Below are 16,127 nucleotides of genomic sequence, written 5' to 3'. Positions count from 1 at the left end.
AAGAGCAAATTCTGTTGTTATGTGAGGAAACTTAATATATGAATTGTGCTGCTGAATATTTCCCAGTCTGGAAATGACTCGGTTTGTTACACTGATGGGGTTGTGAAGGTTTGAATTTTGGACAGGTTATCTTATTCCCGGAATATATTATTCTTTAACCACTGAGACCTTCCACATTTTCTTGAATTGAGCAATCATTCCAACTATGACACAGAGGCACAAGAGGCTAAAGATGCTGGGATCTGAAGCAAAAGCAACCTGTTGGATGAATTCAACAAGTCAAGCAGCATCTGTGAGGGGGAAAGAAAATGTCAAGTCAAAACCCTGCATCAGGACATGAAAAACGAACCAGCTGGACTTCACCTCTTTCTGTTTGGATCACTGAGCTCTAAGTGCCCCTCAGGGGCACGGCCTTCTAACTGAAAGATGAGAGTCATAGAAAACTACAGGACAGAAGTGGTCCCTTTGGCCCATCTAGTTCATGCTGAAACATATAAACTGGCTAGTCCCATTGAGCAGCATAGCCCTTCATTCCTCTCCCACTCATGTACCTATCCAAAGTTTTCTCGAACATTGAAATCAAAATTGCATCCATCACTTGCACAGTAGTTTGTTCCACACTTGTACCACCCACTGAGTGAAGAAGTTTCCCTCATGTGCCCCTTTGTAATTTCCTTTGGGATCAATAAAGTACCTACCTACTTATCTATCCATCCATCCATTGATCTAAAACATTTCACCTGCGACCACGACCTCAAGTTGTATTCCCACCCAACCTCTGGAAAACACCTGCTTGCATTTACCCTATCTATACCCCTCATAATTTTGTATACCTCTGTCTAATCTATCCTTAGTCTTCTATGTTCTAAGGAATAAAGTCCTAACCTATTCAAACTTTCCTTATAACTCAGGTCCTCCAGACCCGGCGACATACTTGAAAATTTTCTCTGAACTCTTTCAATTGTATTTGCATTTTTCCTGTAGATAGGTGACCAAAACTGCAGACACTGCTCTATATTAGGCCTCAACAACATCGTATACAACTTCAACGTAACATCCCAACTCATGTACTCAGTACTTTGACCTATGAAGGCTGATATGCCAAAAGCTTCCTTTACGATCTTATCTACCAATAACATCACTTTCAATGAATTATGGACCTGTATTCCCTGATCCTTTTGTTCTACCATACTCCTTAGTGCTCTGCCGCTCATCATATAAGATCTACCCTTTCTGGTCTTCCCAAAGTGCAACACCTCACACTTGTCTGCATTAAACTCCATCTGCCATTTTTCAGCCCATTTTTCTAGCTGGTCCAGATCTAGCTGCAGGCTTTGACAGTCTTCCTCACTCTCCACTACATCCCAGTTGCTGATCCAACATTATCATTATCATCCAGATCATTGATAAAGATGACAAGCAACAATGGACCCAGCACTGATCCCTACAGACTCCACAAGTCACAGGCATCCAGTCAGAGAGACAGCCATCTACTACCACTCTCTGGCTTTTCCTTCAAAGCCAATGTCTAATCCATTTTACTACCTCATCTTGAACGCCAAGCGACTGAGATTTCTTCATCAATCTCCCATGCAGGACCTCGCCTAGCTGAAGCCTATTAGACAATGTCCACTGTCTTTCCTTCTTTAACTTTCCTGGTAATATATTCGACAAACTCCATAAGATTGGTTAGACATGACCTACCACGCTTAAGGCCATGTTAACTATCCTTATTCAATCCCTGTCTTCTAAATACTGATATATCTGATCCCTTAGACTACCTTCCAATAACTTTCCCACTTCTAATGTCAGGCTCACTTGCCTAATAATTCATTGGTTTGTTCTTCGAGCCTTCCTTAAACAGCAGAACCACCTCGGCTATCCTCCAATCCTCTTGACCTCATCTGTTGCTAAGGATGATTTATCTCTGTAGGACCCCAACAATTTCTGCAATTGCTTCCACAGGGTCCGAGGGATTGTCAGGCCCTGGGAATTTGTCCACCCTGATTTGTCACAAGACAGCAAACACCTCCTCCTCTGTAATCTGTATCAGGTCTATCACTGTGCTGCTGCTTTACCTGTCATCTATAGATTCTGTGTCTACCTCCCTAGTAAATGCAGGTGCAAAAATCCATTTCAGATCTCTCCCATTTCTTTTGACTCCATGTATTCATTACCACTCTGATCTTCCAGAGGACCCTTGCAATCCATTTGCTCTTAACACATCTGTAGGAGTCCTAGAGTCCTTCACCTTACCTTTTAGACCTCTTGATTTCTTTCTCGAGTGTTCTTGTGTATTTCTTACACTCCTCAAGTACCTCATTTATTTCCTCATATCTATACCTGGTATATACCTCTTTTTATTTCCTTAACCAGGGGCTCAATCTGTCTTGAAGGCAAGTTTCTTTAGGCCTATAATTCTTGTCTTTTGTTCTGACAGGCACATGCAAGCTTTGTACTCACAAAATTTCACTGTTGAAGGCCTCCCACTTTTGCCAGAAAACAACCTGTCCCACTTGCCTTTTTGATGCCACCAAACTCGGCCTTTCTCCAAGTTAGAACCTCAACCTGAGGATGGGGCCTATCATAATTACCTTGAAACTAATGGCATTATGATCACTAACTGGCGATCCCCTACAAAAACTTTTGTCAGCTGCCCTACCTCCTTCCCTAATAAGAGATCAACTATCGTACACTCTCTCATTGGGAGGTCTACGTACTGATTAAGGAAACTCTCCTGAACACATTTGACAAACTCGATCCCATCTAGTCCTTTCACAGTATGGGAGACCCAGTCAATATGTGGGAAGTTACAAATCACCTACTATCACAACCTAATGTTTCTCGCTACAAATTTGTTCCTCTAAATCCCGTGGACTGTTGGGTGGTCCATAATCTAGCCCTATTAACATGGTCATACCTTTCTTATTCCTCTGTTCCGCCCGTAATGCCTCCCTAAATGAGTTCTTCAGTCTGTCTTGACTGAACACTGTTTTGACATTTTCCTTGACAAGTAACACCGCCCCTTCTCCTTAAATCACTTAGAAAATTATGAAAGGGGTATATAAGATAGGGGCTGGCAAGTCATTTCCACTGGTAGGTGTGACTAGAACTAGGGGACAGAACCTCAGGATTTGGGGCAGTAGATTTAAGGCGTGGATAAGAAGGAAATGCTATTCACAGATTCTGGTGTATCTGTGGAATTCTCTGCCCAATGAAGCAGTGGAGGCTACCTCAGTAAATATATTTAAGACAAGGTTAGATAGATTTTTGCATAGTGGGGGAATTAAGGGTTATGGGGAAAAGACAAGTAGATGGAGATGAGTTCATGGCCAGATCAGCCATGATCTATTGAATGGTGGAGCAGGCTCGACAGGCCAGATGGACTACTCCTGCTCCTATTTCTTATGTTCTTAATCCCCCCCCCGCTCTGTCATTTCTAAAACAATGGAAGCCTGGAATACTGAGCTGCCAGCCCCTGTCCTCCTGCAACCAAGTCTCACTAATGGCTACAATATCATAATTCCATGTGTTGATCTATGCCTTTACTAAAATACTTCCCGCATTACAATCAGAACATTTGTCCCACCATGCTCAGCCTTTTGATTCCTGACTTTGTCTGAGGTCTTAACAAATCTGTGTCCAAAACCACTCTACTATCTGTCCTGACATTCTGGTTCCCATCTCCCTGCAACTCTAGTTTAACCACTCCTGTGCAATACTAGCAGACCTTCCAGCTGGGATATTAGTCCTCCAGCAGCTTAGGAGCAAACCATCTCTTCTATACAGCTCTCACTTTTCCTGGAAGACAGCCCAATGACGTAAAATCTGAAGCCCTTCTTCCTACACTAACTTGCTAGCCATGTGTTAATCTGTATGATCTTCCCATTTCTGCCCTCACTAGCACGTGGCATTGGTAGCAATCATGAGATCACAACCCTGGAGGTCCTGCTCTTTAACTTAGCACCCAACTCCCTGATTTCACTTTGGCTAACCTGTCCCTCTTCCTCCCTGTGTCATTGGTACCTATATGGACCACATCCTCTAGCTGCTCACCCTCCCACTTCAGAACGTAAGAGAATCAAAACTGAATTCAACACTGGGCTTACAGTAGGAGAATATTGCAGATGTTATCAATCTAGTATAGAACACAAAAGAGCTGGAAATATTCAGTAAATCAGGCAGGAAATATGGAGAGAGTGCTTTAGGTCTATTATCTTTTGCTAGCTTGGCCTGCCATTAAACTTGGAAGCCCTGTATTTGATGAGCATACTGTATTACAGCCATTGGTTTGAGTCCAGCTTTTGCTGAGGGCAATATGAATGCACTTGCCTGCCAACTCTGACTTAATTGTGTTTGGGCCAAAAATTACAGATACTTTTCTCAGAAGCAGTAGAATGTCATTCAAGTTTGTTATACACATAATTCTTCCATCACTCCTCTATTAAAATGATAATAAATTACAAGTAGCAGGTTTCCAAATGGCTCCTTGGACCATCTGTCTTTATTGGATTCGGGTGACTAGGCCTCTGAACAGCAATATCGGCAAAGCCCTTTCATACTAACACAAGATTTGCTGGTGTTTTGCTCACTTTTCCTGAGTCTAAGCTTTAGATGCGAAGCTAAATGTGTATTGTTTGCTGTGCTGACATAGGCATCTGAATCATATTGTACAGACTCAGAGTTGCTAATGAAGAGTGTACAGGCTACATCGGATATGTGCGAGAAAAGTGTATAAGTTTATTCAGGTGCCCTTCACAGACTGCTTACATTTTATACACAGCACAGACTACAGTAAAGTTAGATAACACAATCCTTTAAGAGGATGGTGATGAATGAAAGATAATAATTATTGCAACTATTACATATACTGCAAACATCAGTTTATCTTAATGCATAAGGACCCAAAGATTTGTTTGAATACTTTCTCACCAGTTTGGCTTATCATAAGTGAGGGACTTCTGTCAAGAAAAGTAGTTCCTTAATTACCCTGTATCAAAATTTTAGAGCGTCAGGTGCAGACCACCATAGAAAAAGTTATAAAAGAAACACCAACCCTGCTGAGGACCCTGGAGTTAGAGGAAATTTCCATTGAATCTACATTAAAACTAAACTGTTATATACCATGCCGAGAATTGCCTCTTTCTGGCAACATAACTCATCCTTCAGTTTAGTGATCTACAAGGAGCTGTAGATACTGGAATCTGGAGCAGAAAACCAACTACCAGATGAAGAAACATGATAGTCAGCATCTTGGGACGATGCCCTGCATCAAAGAGGCAGCTGGTCCTGCTGCAGGGAATCAGCCTAGAATATCGATGATCCCTTTGCCTCTTCACCTCTGAGTTTCTCCAGCATCTTGTTTTTTTTTTGCTCAATGATCGACCTTGGGTTGTCGGATACAGAAAGGACCCAAGTAAGATGGACCTAGCCTACAAAGCAGTCTGAGATTCCCATAAAGAGCACAGCTGAGAGTGGACGTTGGGCCTCGGCCTGCTCGCTCTGGTGCAGGCACCGGCCTATGCCTTATGTTAAATACTGTTCTTCCAGAGAATTCTGCTGATAACATCAGAATATGCTGCAGATACTCGGTAGCTCAGGCAGTATTGGTGGAATAAAAATAGAATTTATTTTGAAAATGGGTGACCTTTAACCAGAACTGGGAAAAAGAGAAAATTAATTAGTTTTAAACAGTGGAGACAGTGAAGGAGGGTTGGATGGGAGGATGGGACAAAAGAAATATAACAAGAACTAGTGCACAAAGATTCTGAGACAAGGAGAGTTAAAGTATATGAACAGTGAGAAAGAAATGCAAAAAAATAGTCAAGTTTGAAGGATTGCATGTTTCAGGAGGTTACACTGAGTAATTGAAAGAGAAATGAGCCAAAACCACAGATGGAGATGCAGGGAAGGTCCAATACAGACAGAGAAAGTGAACTTCCTGAATTTGTCCAGTTTCATATTGAGTCTATCAGGCTGAACATGCACTGACTGAAGATGAGGTGTTGTCCCTTAAGCTAATGTTAGGAATCATTATTGTAGGAAGGTGTAGACAGAAATATCAGAATAGCAATGGAATGAAGAGTTAATATGTCTGTTACAGGGGGCTTTTATCTGCTTCTGATTTGTGTTTGGCTTCTTCAGTGAAGAAATCTAAAAAAAATGATGCTTAGTAGAGCTCGAACAGCGTCGGGGCAATCTTGACATCAGGTATGGAGCTGGCATGTTCACTCTGTGACCGTGTGGGTTTCCTCCCGAGGGTAGATGGTTTTGACTTTGAGCAGGTTACCTTGCTGCTATAAATTGCCTTTACTGTGCAGATGTGTTGTAGAAACCGGGAGTTGATAGAAGCTTGGTAAGAATAAAATGGGATTAGTGTGGGATTAAGATAATTGTGTGTTTGATGGTCAATGTGGATTTAATGGGCCAAAGTGCATGTTTTAGTACTGTTTGACTGTATGATGTTCCATGATCCATGACACCACATTTTGACCTCTGGATGCAGCACATTAAAGTGGAAGAAGGGTCAACGAATCACTACGAATCCCAGAGGATGTGCCATCTCGGGCAGTTGTATGGGAGACCCATGCTAAAGTTATGCCATTATGTACTCTCACCCTTTCAAACACTCACTAATGTGCTGACACCAGTTAGAGATGTTCCAAAAACCTAATGTTCAAGCGTAAATACGGACTTTCTTTTCTCTCTGGTGATTCTGAGGGGTGCTCACACTTGTTTTTTTAATGAGATAATCCCTAAAATATAAAGTAAATTTGGCAGCTTGTTCTAGATACGTTTCTGTGGTAAATAAATTTCTATTTCAAAAGAACTTCTGTTGATAACGTAAGGCAGAAAATGCTGGAAACACGAGAAGAAGGCAGTGCAGATTAATGAGATCCTTAATTGTTTTAACTCTCTGCTCACAGTTGTTGTCTGTGGAGATAATGACCAGCAGGTGGCAGCATCCTCCACTCAATCGCAGTCAGAGTCTTTTCTGCCATGTTAGAGCTTCCTCTACTGGCCATGGGTAGAACTTTTACCTGTGACTGCACAGCCAATCGAAGGAGGCACAGATGTGAGCAAAGAATAAATCATGCCTGCTCTTCTGCAGAAGAATAGGAAAGGGATATTAAGTGACTACATTTAATCCTCAGATAGAAACACACACACACAAACATGCAGCCTGATATATGGTAGCCTACCTGCATGCAGTATTCCAGCTTGGGTCAATATTTGTCCTGGCTTGCTTTTATGTAAGCAGTGTAATACGAAACAAAACAAAAACAAATGGAAGCACAGATAGATGCACATTTAAATAAATAAGTTTTGTTTCTGCTTTAAGTACAGAAACCAATGATTGGGTTCTGGAAGAGCTGAACACAACAGGTAGATCACCTTGCCAGGTTAAATCTAATAATGTAGCAAATTGTCAAACAATACCACTGCTACGAAGCACCACCACATGCATTTACAAGCAGGTACTGTCTTTTATCAAATGAGAAGAGCATGCACTCTATTAATCGAGAGATAAACTTAGTAACAAATAGACAACTTCAGGTTTTCATTATTTATGACTATTACAAATGCTAAACCCCCACCTTATATCTTTATCTTCAGTCTGACCTTTTAAACAAAGTTTTAGGGATATTATTTGAGTGTATAAGTATCTTCAGAGACTCATGGGTTTTACGGGTTTGACCGAAAAGCCCATCAGATCTTTCCACACACAAATGCTGCTCTGCATATTGAGTTTCTCCAGCCGATTGTTTATCGCTCCAGGTTCCACCATCTGCTGTTCTGTATCCCACCTAGTATCTCTACAAAAAATCTTAATTTGCAAGGGCCAAGAAGAGGATGAGTCTTTGGTGATGGTTAGGACATGCTGCTTTCTAATGCTGGCGAGGGCAATCCCAGTGAGAAAATGGATGTAAAACCAATGAATTCTCTGCTTCTAGTGTGTGAATTCTTCAGAAACCAGCAAGACCAATATTTACTGTACTCCTTGAAGCCTAGAACAACTGGAGTGGATACTGAGGATCAGCACTGTTTTTGGGATGGGCAAGGTTTGCCATCTATAGAAATAGGCTATAATTGGGAGGCTGAGGCAGAAGATTTATCTCTAGGGGAACATAGAAGGGTCTGGGAGGTGTTGCAGGAGTCCTGCTTGTCCTTGGCTCCAGGGGCTCTGGGCCTGTACTCACTAGAGTTCAGAAGAATGAGGGGGGATCTCACTGAAAACTATTGTACGTTGAAAGGTCTTGATGGAAATAGATGTGGAGAGGATGTTTCCGACAAAAGGGGAGTCTAAGACCAGAGGACACAGCCGCAAAATAAAGGAATGTCTATTTGGAACAGAGATGAGGAAGAATTTCTTCAGTCAGAAGACGGTGAATCTGTGGAATTCATTGCTACAGTCAGATGTGGAGGCTGAGTCACTGGGTATATTAGAGATAAAGGTTGATAGGTTCTTGATTAGTCAGGGCATGAAAGGACATGGGGAGAAGGCAGGAAAATGGGGCTGAGAGGGAAAATAGTTCAGCCACGATGAAACGGTGGAGTGGACTTGATGGGCCAAATGGCCTAAATCCACTCCTATATCCTGTGGAGCTATGGTCTGTTTGTTGTGAGCTACTTGGATGCCATACTGTTGAAAACACAAATCTGCTTGCTGACGTGTTGTTCGACATTTCCACCAATTTTCTCTCTACATTGCTCACCCCAGCCCCTCCTGACACACACATACACATACACCTACACACCTACCTGCACCCACACACACCCTCACACCCACACACACACACACACACCCAATCACACATACACCTACCTGCACCCACACACACATACACACTCACACACCTACTTGCACCCCCCCACACACACCTACCTGCACCCCCCTCACACACACACTCACACACATCTACCTGCACCCTCACACACACACACACACACACACACACACACGCACGCACACACACACACACACACACAGACCCACACTGACAGACAGACAAACCCACACAGACACACACCCTGACATACAGATAAACCCACACACTCACCCCCACACACACACTGACATACGCACCTACACATGCACACAGACAGACAGACGCATACACACTCACACACCCAAAGGCACAGACATACAAACACACAGAAATACGAACACATACACACACACATACAGGCACAGACATACAGACACATGCACAGATAAACACACATACACACTCACACATACTTACTGACATGCACACCTGCACACACACTGATACACAAACCAGTACAGACAGACAGTCAAAAACATACACACACACACACACACACACACACAGGCACACACACACACACACACACACACACACACACACACACACACACACACACACACACACACACACACCCTCATTCACCAATGGAAGGGATAACAAATTCAGTTTGACCAAGCTTGGTTGCAATCCACATTGGAATATCAGACAGGCTGGAGCATGTTGCTGTACGAGCAACATCCAATTTTTATTTCGGCATGTTCTTGGACAAGTGTGCTAATTTGAAATTTATCTTCGATTGTAGCAAACGTACAAACAACCTTTTAAGTCTGGGCCTTATCTATTTCAATATGACAGAATTGCAGAAATGTTAAACGCTTTGCAGTTTATTCATATCTAGTGATAGAATCCAAAGGTGAATTCTAGTTTATAGGTTTTAGGAAAGCAGTCAAGACGAGAGGACAAACGATCAGGCAAACAGTAAGGAGGTGAATCACTGAAGACTGTGTGTCTGTACAATGGTGGAGGCATGCCAGTGGTTCTACTTTAGGACTTTAAGGAGATTCAGTATGTAGCTAAAGACTCTTACAAAGTTCTATAGTTGCATGATAGAGTTCATTCGAGCTGGTAGAATGACAGGCAGATATGGAGGAACCTATGTCCTCAGCCCAGGGTCAGAAGGTGCCTTAGATAGTTGTAGACTCAGCCAGTTCCATCACAACCCTCCCCATCATCAAGGACATCTTCAAGAGGTGCTGCCTCAAGAAGGAAAACTTCTTCTCCCAGAGAGTTGTGGAGGTGTGGAATGCACTGCCTCAGAAGGTAGTGAAGGCCGATTCTCTGGATGCTTTCAAGAAGGAGCTAGATAAGTATCTTATGGATAGGGGAATCAAGGGATATGGGGACAAGGCAGGAACCGGGTATTGATAGTAGTTGATCAGCCATGATCTCAAAATGGCGGTGCAGGCTTGAAGGGCCGAATGGTCTACTTCTACACCTATTGTCTATTGTCTATTGTCTATTGACTCTCTCCATCTGGGACATGCCCTCTTCTTGCTACTACAATCGGGGAGGAGATAAAGGACCATGAAGATCCACACTCAATGACTCAGCATCTTTTTTCTCTCCTCCATCAACAGATTTCTGAACAGTCCATGAACCCATATCACTATGTCATTATTCACCTTTTGCACTTTTTTCAGCTTTGTAATTTATAATAATTTTATCTCCTTCCATTGAATGCTGCTACAAAACAATAGATTTCATTTAATCTAAGTCAGTGATAATAAATGTGATTCTGATGCTGGATGCTGTGGCTGGAAAGAAAAACATTATTTAGTGGCACAGTCGAGAAGGAGAACTGCAGAAGGCTTGGGCAGGATTACAGAGATCAGAGACACTTCTGGGATTTGGTAGGATGAAGCTGTTGATCTGGTATAAGAAGAAACTGAAAGCTAGAATCTCAGGATCATTCACAGGAATACAACATGCCAAAGAACTGCAGCTGGACATGGACTTCCCACATATTCCATACTAAGCCTTTTTTACTCACTATTTCCTCAGCAGTGCTACACAAGTGACAAAACCTTCCTCATCTTTCTTTCATTTAAAACCCATTGTTCAGTGCAGTAAAGATCAGTTATGGAGTATCAGTTTAATTCCTGATCATTCACAGAGTTCACCATGGTAAATTATTACACCTTAAGATATTACAGATTCAGCCTTTGTAAATCTCATTAAAACAGCCCATATGCTTCCACATCCTGCAGGGGCACTTTGACTTTCTGTACTCTTGTCAGATGTTCTCTTGGAATCATCAGAGGACATCAAACCTCAACCCAGTGACTCCTTAATTGAGAAGTAAAATAGCAATATTCATGGCCATCTAATAATTCACAAGATCCCGTTTGGATCAAACTGGTTTAGCTGATTTGATGTTCTGTTATAAATATCTGCTCGAGAGGAAATCGGTTTGATTGTAATCATATTTCACATCCACTTCTCCATCCCTTCTGAATAATAAATTTATAAAGGAATGCAAAATATTGCCCATTCTTGGAGAGGATTGCACAGTGCTGCTGAGCAAACTGGAAAAAAAGGAATCTGGCCAGTAGAGTCTTACCATGAGGGAGTTACAAGTAGTCAGTTGAAGATTAAACATCCAATGCATCCTCTCTACCCTTCACTAGAGTAACTCATGGAATTCATTGTCTGCATGAATAATACTGGTAAACTATACCTGCATGCATCATGTGGATCAGTTCCAGAATATTACTGCTGCAACCGTTATTCTCAATTTGCCCATGATAAGTTGTTTTTTTAAAAATCTTACTCTAGAATTACTTGAAACACATTTGATCTCTGCTTCTTGCAAGGGCATGATGTTTCCCTAATGCAGTGTCATACTTGCTCCACTTCTCCAACTGAATTGTACTTTTTTCCCACCGTAATGGCTTAAGGAATCTTTCACCTTATATGAGCCAGTGTGCAGTAATTCACAGATTTAGTGGGTTCTTTCAAGCAGCACTTCCTGTGTGAACCTGCCTAAACATTGCAAAGGGAACACCTTGGTCTTGGCAAACAGCCACTTTAAGCAATGTTACACGCTCAGTTTTCATGTTTGACTTCAAAGAACTCGGGTACAATTGTTCCATGATCAAAACTATTGTGAGTTACCCACAAAGTTTGTTTATTTAAACCGGACTTAAGTTCGTGTGTATATTTTGAACAAAAAGGGGACGATATCAATTGTGAGCAGGTTAGACAGACTGAAATATTCAGGGGCTTAGTGAGCTGTGTGAAATGAAATCTTAAAAGAGTTCCAGGCAGATTCCACACATCAGCAGTCACATCTCAAAATTTCTCAGCATGATGAGCATTTTTCAGCAGCTTACTGACAGAATCATTGAATTGAAAGTGATCAGTGGTCAGTGATTAGTAATGAATCCTTCTGTCAGCATATGGTTAGGTGTTTCTTATGCAACATTCTGAAGTCAGCTCTGCCACTTTATGGAAATTAAATATTTAATAGGACTTGACATCACAATGTTGCAGCTACCCCTTGACAAAATGTCATGGGCATCTTATTTTAGCTCTTCAAGTTTTATTAACTAAGACCTGAAGACAATTAAACATAAATGGCAAACCAACTGCAAACACTCACCGAGCCTAGTGACTAAGAGAGCCATCAGCAATTACAGTCCTTTCTGCATTACAATCTGAAATCACTCTAAAAGCCTCAGCTGATTTTTCAATGATTAAATGTACATCAGTATTACATCCTACAAATCCACCAGTTTCACATAAAGCTTAAAAGGGATGAATATTGATCTTCTAAAGAGGATTTGTTTTGCTCTATCCAAAGATCAACTACTCCAAGCTTTTCAAGGATCTGCTCAGCTCTTACGGTGAAAAGCTACTGCACACACAACTGTAGACTTGACATTTTATTCTGGAAGAAAACCAAACAGTAAATTCAATGCAATAATCCTAGATAAATTAGATGATCACTAGTGAAGCAAAGACAGTAAAGTGGTCTGTGCAAAATCCATAGATGATTAAAAATAAGAGAGTCTGTAAAGAATCCACTTCATGAGACTATAGTCAGCCAATAGGTGCCTACTCACCTCAAGAAACTACCTGAGATGAAGAATGTGGCCTACCAACATATGTACCTCAAATTTTGAATCTCACATTCCTATGTTTCTCCTATATTTCAAGCACTATCCAGGGCTCAGTTTCATCAGTAAGAGCCCTGGATAAAGTTAGTTGACATGCTTTTCTTAGCACTTCGTAACATTTATATCTTTATTATTGTGTAAGTCCTGAAGATAATTCTATACTCAATGCCCCTATTCTGTTGCTGGGTTGCTCTGGGGCGGCACGGTAGCATAATGGCTAGCACAACGTTTTACGGTACAGCTGATCTGGGTTCGATTCCCGCCACTGCCTCTAAAGAGTAGATATGTTTTTCCGCTGACCATGTGGGTTTCTCTAGGTGTTCTGGTTCCCTCCCACTGTCCAAACACACACCGACTGGCAGGTTAATTGATCATTAGGCTGGGATTAAACTGGGGGATTGCTGGGTGGCAGAGCACAAAGGACCTGGAAGGGCTATTTCTGTGCTGTATCTTAATAAAATAAAATAAACCAGTTGGTGCCTGGTGCTTTGTCTGCATAGTGAGTTTTTTTTTTCTTTCAGTGTAGACCAGTGGCAAACAGTCAAAAGAAGTATCTGAGCTGGTTCCCATCTGAGAATTGCTCAAGCCAAATTGACTGTTCATCAAGGAATGGCAGCAACCCAGAGTTTCCATTGTTTTCCACTGTGCTACGTGCATGATGTGGGAGGTCAGGGACACTGATGGTGCCCCCGGCTGCTACAGCTGTGGAAAGTGTGTCCAGATTCAGCTTCTGAAGGAGCATGTTGCAGCGCTGAAGAAAGAACTGGATGACCTCAGGTTTATCTGCGAAAACTAGAGTTTTCTGGACAGGACCTACAGTGAGGTCATTATACCGAGGATACCGGAAGAGAGAAAGGGGGTGACGATGAGGAAGGAAAGGATGCTTGAAGTACAGGAGACCCCAGGGGACGTACCTCTCGTAAACAGGTTCACCCTCTTGGAAGCTGTCAAGACAGAAGGTACTGCCAGCCTGAGAGGCGGACAGGTCTGTGAGCCGAAAATTGGTGCAGAAGCAGAGCCGAGGAGTCAGACATCAGGAAGAGCCGTGGTAGTAGGGGACCACTGGGATCTGTTTTGGGGTAGGGATGAATTGTACAAAAGGGACGGGTTGCACCTTAATAGGCGGGGGACCAGCATTCTGGCAGACAGGTTTGCCACTGCAACACGGATGTGTTTAAACTAAGTAGTGGGGGGGGGGGTGAGGGGATGAACTGGAAATATAAGGATGGAATTAAAGGGGAAGTGAAAATAAGAAAAGTTAAAAAGGACAACAGAATCAATGGAGTAGAAAGCTCAAGAAGAGATCATACAGTATGGCCAAGTGAAATAGGAATTGATATGAAAAGAGAGGGGAGTACCGAATTAAAAGTATTATATATGAATGCACGAAGTATAAGGAATAAAGTGGATGAGCTTGAGGCTCAGTTGGAAATTGGCAAGTATGATGTTGTGGGAATAACAGAGACATGGCTTCAAGCGGACAGGGCCTGGGAAATGAATATTCAAGGATATACATCTTATCGAAAGGACAGACTGACTAGCAGAGGGGGTGGGTGTCTCTGCTGGTGAGGAATGATATTCAGTCCCTTGCGACAGGGGTCATAGAATCTGGGGATGTAGAGTCAGTATGGATAGAACTGAGAAATTCTAAGGGTAGAAAGACCCTAATGGGAGTTATCTACGGGCCCCCAAACAGCAGTCTGGATGTAGGGTGTAAGTTGAATGAAGAGTTAAAATTAGCATGTCGCAAAGGTAATGATACAGTTGTCATGGGGGATTTCAACATGCAGGTAGACTGGGAGAATCAGAATGGTACTGGACCCCAAGAAAGGGAGTTTGTGGAGTGCCTCTGAGATGGATTCTTAGAACAGCTTGTACTGGAGCCTACCAGGGAGAAGGCAATTCTAGATTTAGTGTTGTGCAATGAACCGGATTTGATCAGGGACCTCGAGGTAAAGGAACCATTAGGAGGTAGTGACCATAATATGATATGTTTTAACCTACAATTTGAGAAGGAGAAGGGAAAATCGGATGTGTCAGTATTGCAGTTGAACAAAGAGAACTATGGAGCTATGAGGGAGGAGCTGGCCAAAGTTCAATGGAACAATACCCTAGCAGGGAAGACAGTGGAACAACAATGGCAGGTATTTCTGGAAATAATGCAGAAGGTGCAGGATCGGTTCATTCCAAAGAGGAAGAAAGATCCTAAGGGGAGTAAGGGGCGGCCTTGGCTGACGTGGGAAGTAAAGGGCAGTATAAAAATAAAAGAGAAGAAGTATAACATAGCAAAGATGAGTGGGAAACCGATGGACTTGGAAGCTTTTAAAGAGCAACAGAAGATAACAAAAAAGGCAATACGCCAAGAAAAAATGAGGTATGAAGGTAAACTAGCCAAGAATATAAAGGAGGATAGTAAAAGCTTCTTTAGGTATGTGAATAGCAAAAAAATAGTTAAGACCAAAATTGGGTCATTGAAGACAGAAACAGGTGAATTTATTATGGGGAACAAGGAAATGGCAGACGAGTTGAACAGGTACTTTGGATCTGTCTTCACTAGGGAAGACACAATCTCCCAGATGTAATAGTGGCAAAAGGAACTAGGGTAAAGAATGAACTGAAGGAAATTTATATTAGGCAAGAAACAGCGTTGGATAGACGGTTGAGTCTAAAGGCTGATAAGTCCCTGGGACCTGATGGTCTGCATCCCAGGGTACTTAAAGAGGTGGCTCTAGAAATCGTGGATGCATTGGTAATCATTTTCCAATGTTCTATAGATTCAGGAACAGTTTCTGCTGATTGGAGGGTGGCTAATGTTGTCCCACTTTTCAAGAAGGGAGGGAGAGGGAAAACAGGGAATTATAGACCAGTTAGCCTGACGTCAGTGGTGGGAAAGATGCTGGAGTCAATTATAAAAGAGGAAGTTACGACACATTTGGATAGCAGTAGAAGGATCAGTTTGAGTCAGGGAAAATCATGCTTGATTAATCTTCTGGAGTTTTTTGAGGATGTAACTATGAAAATGGACAAGGGAGAGCCAGTGGATGTAGTGTACCTGGATTTCCAGAAAGCTTTTGATAGTCCCACATAGGAGATTAGCGGGCAAAATTAGGGCACATGGTATTGGGGGCAGAGTGCTGACATGGATTGAAAATTGGCTGGCTGACAGGAAACAAAG

The sequence above is a fragment of the Hypanus sabinus genome, chromosome 3 (genome assembly GCF_030144855.1).
Source record: "Hypanus sabinus isolate sHypSab1 chromosome 3, sHypSab1.hap1, whole genome shotgun sequence".
Taxonomy (NCBI): domain Eukaryota; kingdom Metazoa; phylum Chordata; class Chondrichthyes; order Myliobatiformes; family Dasyatidae; genus Hypanus; species Hypanus sabinus.
The sequence above is the reverse complement of the archived record's forward strand: the minus strand, read 5'-3'. Positions refer to the sequence as shown.